The sequence below is a fragment of the Pipistrellus kuhlii genome, unplaced genomic scaffold, assembly GCF_014108245.1.
Source record: "Pipistrellus kuhlii isolate mPipKuh1 unplaced genomic scaffold, mPipKuh1.p scaffold_m20_p_8, whole genome shotgun sequence".
NCBI classification, from domain to species: domain Eukaryota; kingdom Metazoa; phylum Chordata; class Mammalia; order Chiroptera; family Vespertilionidae; genus Pipistrellus; species Pipistrellus kuhlii.
This window is the reverse complement of record NW_023425584.1, coordinates 24062439-24075325: the sequence shown is the minus strand read 5'-3', so window position 1 is coordinate 24075325 and position 12887 is coordinate 24062439. Positions and strand designations below refer to the sequence as shown.

At 44.6% G+C, this 12887-nt stretch overlaps 1 long non-coding RNA gene across 1 annotated transcript in view; it reads left to right on the top strand.

Moving 5' to 3' along the window:
- Positions 1-9461, top strand: part of LOC123651757 — a 69218-nt gene extending 59757 nt beyond the window's left edge. The window contains exon 3 of the long non-coding RNA XR_006740663.1: positions 8516-9461. This is a non-coding gene — a long non-coding RNA (uncharacterized LOC123651757). The remainder of the gene's footprint in view (positions 1-8515) is intronic.
- The last annotated feature ends 3426 nt before the right edge of the window (positions 9462-12887 follow it).

Here is a 12887-nt window from a genome sequence, read left to right as displayed (position 1 = left end):
TCAGGCCCTTCAAGTTGGCTGCACTGGAACCAAACTGGAGCTTAGGGTGAAACAACAGCAGCCCCTCAGCAGTGAGGCACTCGCCTGTTTGGGCGGGACTCTGCAGCTGGAGGCACTGCCAGCGGTGCCAGATGCAGGGGCTTTGCCCTCTGGGTGTGGAAGAGCCACAAGGTCACCAGCCAGCAATGAGCTCAAACCTTCAGAACCAGAGACAGAGAGGGAAGAATCTCCATTTGCGGGGTTTAGCAGCACCGAAAGTTACCATTACCAGTTGACTCCAGCTTTTTGTTGGTTATTGTGTATTTAATTCACAGACTTGCATTCATTCCTTCACCTCTGTGCCCTCCAGAGGTCTGTCCTCTTCATCATTCCTCTCCACTCATTCATGCTGTGCTTCCTGTGTGCTGAGAACTTCTGGGAGCTGGGGGGACATTGTGGAGAATAAAGAACCCCACTCAGTCTGGGGGAGGTTAGAACAGCCACAAGCAGCCCAGGCCCAGTCCTTGCCGTCTAGACTCAGCTACAGGAGCCGAATCTTAGGTCCTAGGACATGGCATGCTCCCTCATTCTTGAGGGTCTTGACACCTGCTGTTCCCTCTTCTAGAATGCTTCTCCTGCTCCACTCCCTCGACTAGTCAACTGTTTCCCTGTGCCTCCTTGACTGTGACTTGATAACCTTATTACATGCATGCCCAGGACTGACTCTCCTTCAAAGTACAGAGTTCTGTTTAGAGTAACGTGTGCATGTATGTGTGTGGTGATTTGATTACTGTTCCCTGTGTGGCTATAAGCTTCAGGCGTGGGGGTGTGTTCATGGTTGCTCATCACATGTACCCCATGCTTAATCCTTTAGCGGCTGGGTTCTCCAGAAAACTGGGAATGCTCGATGGGTGGCTCCCGAAGGCTGGGCGGAAGGCGAGAGGCTATTTCTCCCATGGGCATGAGCTAGTCTGTTGTTGACACGTCCTCCGTGGACTTCAGGGAACCCAGTAGGATGGAAATGAGAGGCGGCTGGGGTGCTGGGCGTTAGAAAGTGTTTGGAGATCCTGGGCATTTCCTGACCTCAACTGTCAGAACGCAGTAGGCACCTGTTTCCCTTCACAACAGGCCACATGCTCTTCATTTCTCTGGCTTCGCTCCCCTCCACCCTCCTCTCCTCCCATCACCTTCACATTTTGACTCCCATGCCCCACAGTGAGCTTGTCTTGAGAGGAGCAAGGGGTTTGCCTCCTCTTCTGTCCCATGCCAAGTCTCAGCCAGGGGAGGAAGTTCAGTGACAGAAGCGTTTTCCCTCCTGGGCTCCTTTGTTTGGACACTGCTCTGAAAGAATGTCCCGTTTCATGGAAAACCTGAGCCAGCCTCAGCATGAGCCCCATTTCCCTTGGATTGAATTTATCCCCAGACCATCCTAGGCAAATGTGCTTCTGTGGCTCCAATCCCTGGGATGTCCCACTGAACAACCTTTTGAATGAAAACTTGGAATCTGTGTGGCAGTAGGGGAATACGTCAGGAGCTGGGTGGAGATATGGTGGTTGTAATGTGGACGAAGGGTCTATACTTGGGTGGTCTCAAAATGAGGTCCAAGTGTTAGTACACAACTAGCTCTGCTCCTTTACCTTCCAGTAAGAATAAAATATCAATAGTGTTCACTCAGAGATCTGAGACTCATGTATCTACAAGAACCAGGAAGGTAGATCTCTCCTGAGAGTGTGCTCTTCAGTTAGCCCCAGGCCCCACCACTCCCTCTTGTCCCCACGATAAAAATAATTGCCAATTTTAAAGGACCAGACTTCTTCAGTGGTCATGCATCTTAATCTTAGTTTCTATTTTGGTTGTTAGATGTTTGGGATGGGGACGAGGGTGAACTAGAAAACTCTGGCCACTTAAGAGGGCAGCTGCTTCTCCACTCAGGATAGTTGTTACCATGTGAGAATGTGGGCCCCATGTCACCAGTAATCTGGGTTTTCAAGAGAAGCCAGATATCTGGATTTGTATGTAAAAATTTCAAATGTCAACAGCAAACAGATTGTTTTGAAAAATTCCATACGGGTCAGACAAAACGTATCTGTGAGTTCCTTTAGCCCAGTGGTCGGCAAACTCATTAGTCAACAGAGTCAAATACCAACAGTACAACGATTGAAATTTCTTTTGAGAGTCAAATTTTTTAAACGTAAACTTCTTCTAATGCCTCTTCTTCAAAATAGACTGGCTCAGGCTGTGGTATTTTTTGGAACAGCCACACTCAAGGGGTCAAAGAGCTGCATGTGGCTCTCGAACCACCATTTGCTGACCACTGCTTTAGTCTGCGTGTTAGCAGTGCGGGGCCAGTGCAGCGTGGATCACCTGCAAGGTCCATTCCTTCCGGCGGCAGAGCACAAGCAGTGGGTGTAAATGAGAGAAGGACTGAAACCTGAAGAGGAGCTGCAGGGACGCTGCATGAGGTGGTGCAGGGAGATGGGCTTTGGCCCAGAGAGGCCCATGCAGAGTGTGTGAGTGGCCCAGTCACTTTACCTCACCGAGCTTCAGCTTTCCAATGTGTGAAATGGGAAAAGCTGGCACTTGTTTCTTCGAGCATATCAAGGTGCCCTCCGTAATGTCCAGTAGCTGTCACTGCAGCCAGCCTCACCAACACGCTCAGACAGAATGTGCACGGCCCCCAGTCTTCCTGCTAGTTAAACAGCCCCGTGCTCCCTGTCCACAGGTGTGGCTCAGATTTCCCCTGTGTCCCCTAGGCATTACTGTATCACCTCTCTGTGTGTGTCTTACATTCCCTCTCCCACCACCATTCCCTCAAGGTACTCATTGCCTTTTACCTGGGTCCTGTTAATTGTTTACATGCCACGGCCCTGCTTCCTCCAGACCAACTTCCTGCAGTGCAGCTTTGCTCGTGGCAATGTCTGGTACCCCAGACCCGTGGTCAGCAAACTGGCTCTCTTTGGCCCCTGAAGTGTGGCTCTTCCACAAAATACCATGGCCTGGGTGAATCTATTTTGAAGAAGTGGTGTTAGAAGAAGTTTAAGTTTAAAAAATTGGGCTCTCAAAAGAAATCTCAATCGTTGTACTGTAGATATTTGGCTCTGTTGACTATAATGAGTTTGCCAACCACTGCCCCAGACCTATTGGTGGAGGATCCCTAGTCTGGCCTCACAAACTCTCCCAACTGGACCTACCATCACCCTTTTCCCATTTTCTCCCCTGCCTTTCTCCTCAGACCCATCTCTGGCTACCCCCTCCCTCCTTCACTCATGTACCCTGGTCCCTCCCCTTTTATTCAGTTCCTCAAATCACCGTGTTCTTTCCAAGATCCTGACACTTGACATGCTGGTCTCTCCTCTCTTCACTCAGCTAACCCTTAAATGTGTCTGCCTTAGATAGGATTTCTCCAGTCTCCCCCCTTATCCATGCTCATCACACCCTCACCTCCTCGTTGGCTCATCGGGCAGCAGGAATTAATTATTTGTGTTCTAGACTGAAGCTCTGGGGAGGTGGTCCCAGGCCTGGCTGTTCTGTGTCTCTTTCACATTATTGAATGAGTATAGATGGCCTATCAGGTCTCTTTCTACAACTACTGCTGCAGACAAAAGGAATGACTCACTGTTCCCTGCACACATTTTAGAGTCCTTAAATGCGTGTCCTCTGGCATAATCTCCCTAGGTCTAAGCCTTCTTTTACCCATTGTGGGCTACACCACACTGGACAGGTCACTTGACCTCTTGGTATCTTAATTTCTTCAACTCTAAAAAGGGCCCGAGAAAAGTGCCTCCCTAGCAGCATCCCCGTCCCACCTCGAATTGGTTGAGGCCTCCCCATCGGTGAAATGAGGCGGATGGTGATGACAGTCTTAGCAGCCCTGCTGTTGGGAGGATGAAATGAGGGAACACACAGGAAGTGCCCAGCCTGCTCAGCAAATGGTTATTGCTGCTCTGATTGTTATTAGTCTAGTGCTGGTTCTGGCACAAATTAGAGAGACCTGCTTTTCTGGTCATGCTTTTGGGCCATCTGCAGGAGGGGAATTAGATCCTCCTGGGGTCCATTCTAACCTTTTCATGCTGTTGTGATGGGGGAAGAGAGGACTAAATGGAAAGACCCTCAGTCTAATACCTCTCCTTTCGCCTGACTCAAGCATTGATTCCTTTTTACCTGTGGGTTTGTTTTTTGTTTTTTTTTTGCCTTGAAAAGAAATAAGACAAACTATTAGTTTGTTTTCTGTCACCGGTACAGTCTTGGATCCTATAGTCCTTGGGGTGGCCTTTTCTTGACCATCCCATTTGAGGTGTCTCCCCTCTCACTCCCCTACCCCACAGTCCCTCTCCACCTCACCATCCAGTTTAGTTCCTTCATAGGATTTTTCCTAATTTATGCCATTATGGTCTGCCTTCTTGCTTCCTGGACTGGAAGATTCATGAGGTCAGAGAATCTGTACTGTTCACTGCTGGTAGGAAAGAGGGAGGGTGGGAGAAAGAGAGGGCCAGTTGAGGTCCTTGGATATACTTTAAAGGTCTCGGACTTCAATCCAGAGTCAACTCTGATTTGAGGATCAGAAACTATATGAACCAGCCGGAGCTGCTCTCTCCATGCCAGCGGAGTTTGACTTGGTTCCTAGTTCATTCTCTGGATTTCACACAGATCTCTCAGGCTGTGTGGCCAGTCGATCTCTAAGGAGGACACAGGGCCTTCTCACCCAATTCCAGGCACAGATGTTTTTCTCCTTGGTCAGCTAGTGCCCGCCAGGAGCCTGCTGGCCTAGCTATACCAGTCATCTCTGGATGACTTAGAGCACAGGGTGGGAATAGAATAAATAGTAGAAATAACAGCAACTTATCTTCATCTGTGGGACTTTTTCTGTGTGCCCCAGTAACCTAATAAGCTAAGTACTCTTACTGTCCCCATTTTATGGAGGAAGGACCAGAGGCTTAAAGAGATGTTATTAGCTTAAAAAACCATAAGCTTTATAAGTAACTGGGCCGATATTCAAACCTGTTTTAAAAGCAACCGTTTCACTGCTGTGGTGCTGAGCTGTGGACTTCAAATCCTTGAAGTTTTGACTTCAGGATGTGTTGTGGGCAGGGAGGCAGAGGGAGAAAGGGAAGGAAATGTTGCAGATTTATCTTCCTAATTTTACTTGGCTTAGGCTAATATTACAATTATTTTGAGCACTCCACTGACAAAGGCGGAAGAGAGAACCCAATTCGATATTAAATATTTGCAATGGAAAATTCACAAAGTCTTTCGGAACGGAAGATAGTTCCGAGGAGTTCCCCTGGGACTAATTCAGCCAGTTGTTCCTTCTGCGGCATGCTTCCTGTGGTTGCTTCACTGTTCTCAGAAATGAGCATTCCTGACTTTGAAGTCCTGGGGTTACGCCAGGCTAGATGCTGAACTCTGCCTTGGTTTCCCTGGCAATGCACAAAGAAAGGGGGCAGGGCTGTGCATTGCACTTAATTGCTTGAGTTGCAATTCTGTTATTTGTGAAAATTTCATTAAACTGGGCGCCTCCAGTCAGGGAAGTGGGATATATCACAACCACCATAGTCATCCTTGCTGATCCTGAGTGAGCATTTGCTGTGTGCCATGCAGAGTGCTAAGCTCTGCCCTGACTCTTAATCCTCCAGATTGCCCTGTAGTCAAGGTCCTGTCAACCCTCTTTTATAGACTAAGAGACAGGATCAGAGAGGTTAGGTTCTGGGCTGGGCCCAGTCGGCAAGTGGCAGAGTTGGGATAAGAAGCCAACGCTGTTTGACCCCAAATCCCATGCCATAATCCACCATGCTCTGTGCCAGAAGGATCCCCAGGACTCAGAGCTGATGGAGGAGCTAGCGATTACTTCTGACCCCTTGCAATGGCAGTCCAGAATTGACAGTCCAGAGAGGGAGTGATCTCCCATCTGATTCAGCTGCCCTGTCACATGCTGCATTCCTACTGGTGATCTTGGTCTGGGTACATCCAAGGTGAGGAATGAACCCATGCCTCCAAACCTAGCTGGTCACTTAGGTTTGGAGGCATGGGTTCTGAGCACTTCTTGAGTGTTTGAAGTGGCACTGTCCTGTCCCTCATCACGGCCATGCAGCCTGAATTATTAGCAGCTCTGCTGGAGTCTGATTTCTGATGAGGTAACATCTGAGAAGTAACCTTCAGGAGGACAGGGACTTTCTGAATTGTATTCATTGCTATGGACACTCAGAACAGCACCGGGCATGTTGTGGGGCTTCATATGCATTTGTTGAATCCTTTCTCCTGATTGGTCTCCTGCTTCCCCTGTTGACCCTTCCTGTCTGTCTCCCCTTTGGCCAGCCCTTCTCATAGGCTGTTCTTTTTTGCATAAAATGCTGTTCCATTTGTGTAATATCCTGTTGCCTACTCTTTGCATGCCTCGTACCCTCTCCCTTTCAGGTCTCAATTTAAAGTCACCCCTTTAGATGGGCCTTCCTGGATCTCCATGTAGCCTGTCCTCCACATCCAACTGGTGTCTCTGTGCTAAATGCTTTCGTAACACCCTATACCTTTCCTTCAAGGCATGTGTCCCGATTTATAACTGCACATAGATGAGCGGATCTAACCTCTCAGTAGACTGTTAGCTCCATGAGGGCAGAGACCCTCTCTATTTTGCTCACCGTTGTCCTCCCCAATGCTTGCTAGGCCCTACTCACTGAACATTTGTGAATGAATGAATTCTTCAACCCTCCTCACAGATACCAGAGTCCCCCAGAGGGACAGGTTCTAATGTATTTAGTATTTGTACCGGGATGAAGGTTTTCTCCCATCCCTGGCGCTCAACCACTTTATTAGGCTGAATTAGGCTTCATGCATCATGGAAGGGAGTGGTTTGTTTTCTCTTTGGATCAGAGAACACTTGGGTTCATGGGAGGTTCTTGTCTGCCCTCACCACAGTTACCCATCTCCAGGTCAGAGGAGCTGGGGCAGCTGCTTTCAGGGACACTGGCTATTTCCTGGGATTTGAGAGTTCTTGAGACTCAGAGTTCTCAACCATTTACTCATTGGACAATGTGAAAAAAAAAAAAAAAGTGTGTGTGCAGGCCTGCTTGTTATCTATTCTCCATCTTCTTTCCCCACCTCAAGATATCTTGTTAGCATTAAAATGACTGAATTTTTTCACCAGAGAAAATGGGAGAAGTTGGGAAAAATAAAAAAATAATCCTTTTCAAGTGTAAGCTGGGTTATTGCAATCGAGGGGGGAGGGGTGAGCAGAGAGTTCCCATGTTTGAGGCTGGGGGCGGGGGTTGGGGGGGTGGGGAGGGAGCAAAAACATCTGAACAAAACATTTTGCTGGCTCTGAACTCTCGCTGGGCTCTAGTGCCCTTGACCTCTCTCACAAGTGGCCACTCTGAAGGGTAAGACAATCCAGAGAGACCAGAAATTCTGCATGGGCCCCTCTGGTCTTGTTCTCTCCCCCTTATCCCTTTTTTTCCTTATTGACAAACGCAGCTCAGGCTCTTCCTTACTTGCCCTTCCTCATCAGTATTGGCTTTCAGCTCGCCCAGCCCGACATCCTGTGGACGCTGCAGTTCAGACAAACAGCAAGATCATCAAAGAGAGGAGCATGAATGAAAAACTGCTTTATGACATGCCTTCAAAGTGTCTTTTTAGAAGTTCAAAGGATGTGGAGAGGAGGCAGGGGAATCAAAGAAGATGGGGAGAGCAATGAACTCTCCAAGGAATCGTTGGGTTTTTCATTGTGTATTTTCTGTGACACTTGTGATGTAAAAATCAAAAGTGATCTCAGCCCTCAAGGGTTCTCTGTGTGCACATCTGATGTAAAGTCAGAAACAGCTCACCTTGCTGGTGGGGGGGCTTTACCCCGGCATGCTAAGCCACCCATTTGCATCTGTATTTCCTGTTTGGACCTCGATCGAATATTTTGATCTGGGAAGGCTGTGTGTCCAGAGATGGAGATTGAATGCTGCTTATGTGGTTCGATGGAGATGAATAATTTAGTTTGTGCAGAAATTCCCCATTATCTTTTCCACTTAAAGACAAGCCTGAGTCCTGCTGTAGCAGTGACGATGCCTACCTCAGAAAAAAAATCTGGCATAGATCATAAGATCTCAGAGACGTCCGTTCTGAAAGTTAGGAGAATCGAGATTCCACTTGAGGCTGGAGCTGGCACAATTGGTAAACTTATGGGCACATCACTAGTTGGATGCAGAAGTGGCGTATGACCAATGCATCCAGAGTGTTTTAGCAACTAATATAATGCCTGGCACATGGAGGATGTGAGTGAAATGAATGAATGGATGAACAAATGAACAGCTTTGTTTTGGTGACCCTAGAGTAGACTCTTTTATGGGTCTGTTTCCTATTCTCTTTGGGCCATTCAGGCCCAGAATACAAGGATAGTCTTGAGGCTGAGATTTGAATTGCTGTAAGTCTGCAAGGGACTTCAACTGCAAGGGACAGACACCCCAACTCAAAATGAGTTGAGGCAGAAGGAATTTTTTGATTGATATTATTGGAAACTCCAAAGGTAGGTTTGACTTCAATGTTTGTGTCTCCACAGAGAGAAGATATAGCCAGTCACCAGATATTGAATCTGCCAGCCCCTTGATCTTGGACTCTCCAGCCTCCAGAGCTGTAAGAAATCCATTTCTGTTGTCTAGACACCATCCAGTCTATGGTATTTTTGTTACCACAGCCCGAACGGGCTAAGACGACTAGTTCCTGGGGCTCTGATAATGTCCTCAGGTCCCTGTTTTACCCCCTTCACCTCTCAACTCTTCTCTGTGTGTATTAGCAGTCTGTTTTTGGCAGACTCTTCCCTAGGGTGCAGGGCACAGGAAGTATTGTTTTATGGTTAAGAACACAATCTCTGGAGCCAGAAGCAGCCTTGATTCAAATCCCCAGTCCATCCCTTATTAATTGTACAACCTAGACATGTTTCTTTTTCTTTTTTTCCTGGATGATTAATTTCTTTTATTAGGTCCTTTTAAAAATTTATTCTTTATTGTTGAAAGTATTACATATGTCCCCTTCTCCCCTCCCCCCCATTGACCCATCCTATCCTCCCTCCCCCGGTCCAGGTCTTCAGTACTCTATTGTCTGTGTTCATGGGTTATGCATATATGCATACAAGCACAACAAGACATGAATCTTCACATCCCTGTGCCTGTTTCCTTGTCTTTAAATTTGGAGGTGATGGTGGTGGTAGTGATGGTAATAGTCATAGATAAAAATGTATTGAGCACTTGCTGTGTGCCTGGTATTCTTCTAAGTGCTGTATGCATACAAATTCACTAATCTTCAAAAACAACTATGAGGTAGGTAGTATTATTAGCTCCATATTATATAATAGATGAGGAAACTGAAGTACAGAAAATTTAAATAATAGCTTGCCTGTTATGTAACTAATAAATGTCAGAGCCAGAATTCAAACACCAGGTAGTCTGGTTCCAGAGTCAACACCGTTGATCTCCAAACTATGCTGTCACATATAACAGAAATGACAACTCATGGGGTTAATTGGGAGTTAAATGATATAATACACAGAGTGAGCAAAAGGAGGCTTACAGTTGTAATAAAAAATAATATAATAAATAAAAAATTAATAATACACAAATAAACTGTGTTTCATGAGAGCCAAAGAGTAGAATTATTAGAAGGGGACAGAGAAGCCCCCTACACTAAGTGTTCACATGGGCAATGGAGGCTGCCTTATTTGGGAGAAGAGCACTGTGGCTGATGAACGCAACGAGAAGGTGGTCAGAGGCCTTGCCTCTGGGTCCTGCTGAGTCCTCCAGCATGGAACAGTGAGGGAAGAGGTTGAATGTGTTTAGAAAGAAGCAGCATCTTTAAGGTCAATTGCTGTATCACCCGGACAGTGCTCAGGTTAAGTTAGGAGGTCGAGTGCCAGTTCCTCTGGATCTGCAGGAAGGTAAATAGGACATAATTACTCAGATGGCATGTGGGCAGGCCCCAAGGCCACCTTCTGAGAAGTGCTGGGCAAGCATTCGAAACCACTAATGATGCCCCTTCAGGCCCTGGTGCTGCTCAGGGATGGCGCCACCAGCCCTGAAGTGCCCATTCCCATGGTCCTGGGTGAGTCAGGCTGAGCTGAAGCAGGGCCCCTGCCTGAATCACCAGTCCCACTTCCTCCACTTCCTGGTGGTCTCCACCCACACAACCACCACACCCAGGTTAGCCTTGACCAGTGGGACCAAAATTAGTGTCTGAGGCAAAATGGGAATGTTGGTCCAACGTCCTGTGGGTGATGGATGAATTACAAAAGGACCCAGAGGTACAGATATCAATTCGCCGGTTTCCCCATAAGTTCCTACCACCTTCCACTGAGTGGGCCATCTATTGCTAGAGTAGGCATTGAAGAGACACTTCCTTCAGTGGCCAAGTCTAAGCAGCCTTTTCCTGTCAACCATCTCAGGGTCAGGTGGGAGATGTTACTGTGTGGTAGGTACCATCACCATAAATATAACTTTCCTACAGCTGCTTATTCATTTGTGTTTTTGGTCTAATCATTTCTGCATGTCATTAGCCATGCTGGTTATACCAAACATTTCTCCCCTACCTTGTCTTCTTTCCTTGCACTGATGTCCTTGCTTACTGCATTAAAGAACGAAAAAGTCAATTGCATAACTAACACTCGGTCTCTCTCTGTTCTTCACCATTTTCTCCTGCAAACTCTGGGTATTTTATCCATGGTATTTCCTTCTCTCTGTCTCCCATTATATTGGATATTTTGATCTGTATTTTCTGATTCCTTACTTGAAACCTATATCAAAATGGCCCATCCAACAAATAGCTATCTTATATCAACTCTCCACTGTACATGTAGCTATACCTGTTTCTTCACCAAATATCTTCCTTTTTTCCTGACCCAATCTCCTGAGAGAATAGATTACTTGTTATCCCCACTTCTCAACAATTACAATCTGGTTTCTGCTTCTAACGCATCACTGAAACTACCTTCTAGACCTCAAATATTTTAAACAGTTCATCCCTATCATTGAAAGGAAAAATTTAGTTTATGTCTCAGTATATGATTATTTATTTATAAATCATATAGATTTGCTAATATACAAACATATATACTATACTCTAAAATATAAACCAAAATAAATAGTTTAAAAGATGATTTAAATATAGAAGTTCAAATATCTTCTCTAAGTGGGTAGTATACTTTGGTTTAACTACTGATTTCAATATACAGTTGACCCTTGAACAACATGAGGGTTAGGGGCACCAACCTCCCATGCAGTTGAAAATTCACATATAACTATTAGCTCCCCCAAAAGTTAATTACTAATAGCCTACTGTTGACTGGAAATTTTACCAGTAACAGTTGATTAATACATATTTTGTGTGTTATATGTATTATATATTATATTCTTATAATAAAGTAATCTAGAAAAAATAAAATGTTTTTAAAAAAACCATGAGGAAGAGCAAATACATTTATAGTATTTATTGAAAAAAATCTGCATATACATGAACTCACATTTTTCAAGGGTCAACTGTATTTTATTTATTTATTTATTGTCAGTTTGAGATATAAATTAATCCAATAGCATCAACTTTAAGTGTACAATTCAATGAGTTTAGACAAGTGTATGAAGTCTTATAAATAGTACCCTAATCTATATATATAAAAGCCCAGTGACCAAATAGCTGAAAGATCAGAACAATCAGTCAACCAGTTGCTATGATGTGTACTGACCACCAAGGGGCAGACGCTCAACACAGGAGCTGCCCCCTGGTGGTCAGTGCATTCCCACAGTGGGGCTAGCGACTCAGCTGACCAGGATGAGTGGTGCTCCCACAGTGGGCTGATCCCCATAGGCCACACCTCCCACTAGTGCATGAATCCTGTGCACTGAGCCTCTAGTCATAATATAAAACATTTATCAACTCATAAAGATCCCTCATTCCTCTGTAGTTAATCCCTTTTCTCTACTCTGGCCCTCTACAACCACTGACCTGCTTTTTATCACTACAGTTTTGCCTTTTCTAGAATTTCATATAAATTAAACCACATAGAATGCAGTTTTGTATGTCTTGATTCTTTCCTTTACCATGGTACTTTTGAGACTCATGCTGCTGCATATATTGGTAGTTCATTTTCATGGCCAAGTATGGATATACCACATGTATTTATTCATTTACTTGTTGATGGACATTTAAGTGGTTTCTAGTGTTTGGCTATTATGACTAAAACTTCTATGAGAATTGACATATAAGTCTTTGTGTGGATATATATTTTGATTTCTCTTGGGTAAATATGTGGAATTTCTGGGTAATATGTTAAATGTATGTTTAATTTTAAAAGAAACTACCTATTTTGTAGAGTGGCTATAAGATTTTGCATCTCCATCAGTAAGGTGTGAGACTTTAAGTTGCTCCCACATCCTTGCTTACACTTGATATTGTCAGTTTAAATTTTAGCCATTCAATGGATATGTAGTAATAACCATTGTGCTTACTTGCTATCAGTATCTGCTCTTTGATGAAATGTTTGTTTTGCCCATTTCATTTTTTATCAATTTTTTCTTCTTATTGCATTGTAAGCATTCTTTTTGTACTAGTATATGTCTTTTATCAGATATATGTTTTGCAAATATTTTTTTGTAGTATATATCTTATGGCTTATGTCCTATTTAAAAATTCTTTGCCTAACCCAAGTTCACATACATTTTCTCCTGCATTTTGAGCTAGAAGTTTAATAATTTTAACTTTTACTTTGAAGCTTTGATTAATCTAGAGGTAAAATGTTTTGTGGTGTGAAACAAGAATTTTTTGTTTGTTTGATTTTGCATATGAGTAGCCAGTACCATTTGGTAAAAGATGGTCTTTTCCCCATTGAATTGCATTGGAAATTTATTTGAAATTCACTTGACCATAAATCCACATATCTATTTTTGGAT